A 1158-nucleotide genomic window follows, 5' to 3' on the forward strand; every position below is an offset into this window, starting at 1 on the left:
ATAAAACAACTATTTTAATGACTTGTACAACTACAAAAATTTCATCAAGAAATACATAAGTATATGATTCTGAAGTAAAGTCCCTGTATACCGGATAATACATATGCTTTACGAAATATAATCACAAGTACTAGTTTTATACATTATTAAAGAAGGATTTTCCTTGTTATCTCATAATAATTAAGGATATTTGTTGTTGTTTTTTTTTAATGAGAATAAAGTGCCTCAAACAGTAAGAGTTATTTTGGGGCGAATGGTATTGGGGATTCCTTTCAGGAATTTGGGGGAATTAGCATTAATAGAGTTGGCATCCCTGACCCGAAACTCACTTTCCCAACAATTCATTATTTTACCCTCAACCCCAGTGCTTTAGTATCTCAATGAACTTTTCGTTGCCGCTGCTCATCACGCTCTTGTAATCATGGCTATATCGTAGTAAAACGAAGCGTGTTAGACAGTTCACTTGTAAAACGGATTCGGTGTTCTACGGTAGCTGCGTTATACACACACTTTTGTCATTCGTTCTACATAATTTATTTATTTAATTTTCAAAAAAAAAAAAAAACTCGAATATTTGTTTCTAAGTTTTCATTTTACTGACTGATCTCTTTCGACAGCGTAGAATAGATAAACAACAAGATTTCGGTTAATCGTAGATTTAATAAATGCCTTTTTTATACTTTTTCTACCAATCGACTAAAGGAGGCGAATAGAAAGTATTGCCGCAGCGCCTGTTTAAAAACTCAAGCAGTTACTACATCTGCTGAATTTCCGGTCAATCGAAAAGAATTTTCATATTCCGGTTTATTAATTAAACGAATAACAACAACAGCCAAAATGGTTCATACAACAATTTACGATGAAGCACCAAATCTAAAGGTATTTTCTAGCAAAATTTAAAGAATTATTGCATCAAGTCTTAGTAGAAAAACAAAAAACTATTCGATTACACAACCATCGTCGTTCGTAACATGAGTGGTGGCGGCGGTAGCGGCAACGAGCAAAAGATTCGTTCCTTGTACATAAAAAAGCTTACAAACAAACATACATATGTACATATGTACATATGTATGTAGGCTGTATGTATCTCTATAGTAAAGTGGCGAGAAATGCATTTCTGTTGACCTTGATTTAAGGTCATACATAGATAGTATAAGT

General features: G+C 33.2%; 1 long non-coding RNA gene across 1 annotated transcript; it reads left to right on the top strand.

Moving 5' to 3' along the window:
- Positions 1 to 313: 313 nt before the first annotated feature.
- On the top strand, positions 314 to 843 carry LOC108355212 (uncharacterized). Its single transcript, XR_001846537.1, has 2 exons — positions 314 to 489; positions 703 to 843. It is a non-coding gene; the product is annotated as an uncharacterized LOC108355212 (long non-coding RNA).
- Positions 844 to 1158: the final 315 nt, after the last annotated feature.

The sequence above is a fragment of the Rhagoletis zephyria genome, unplaced genomic scaffold (assembly GCF_001687245.7).
Source record: "Rhagoletis zephyria isolate East Lansing unplaced genomic scaffold, Rhagoletis_zephyria_1.1 Rzeph_scaffold_43418, whole genome shotgun sequence".
In the NCBI taxonomy this organism is placed as follows: domain Eukaryota; kingdom Metazoa; phylum Arthropoda; class Insecta; order Diptera; family Tephritidae; genus Rhagoletis; species Rhagoletis zephyria.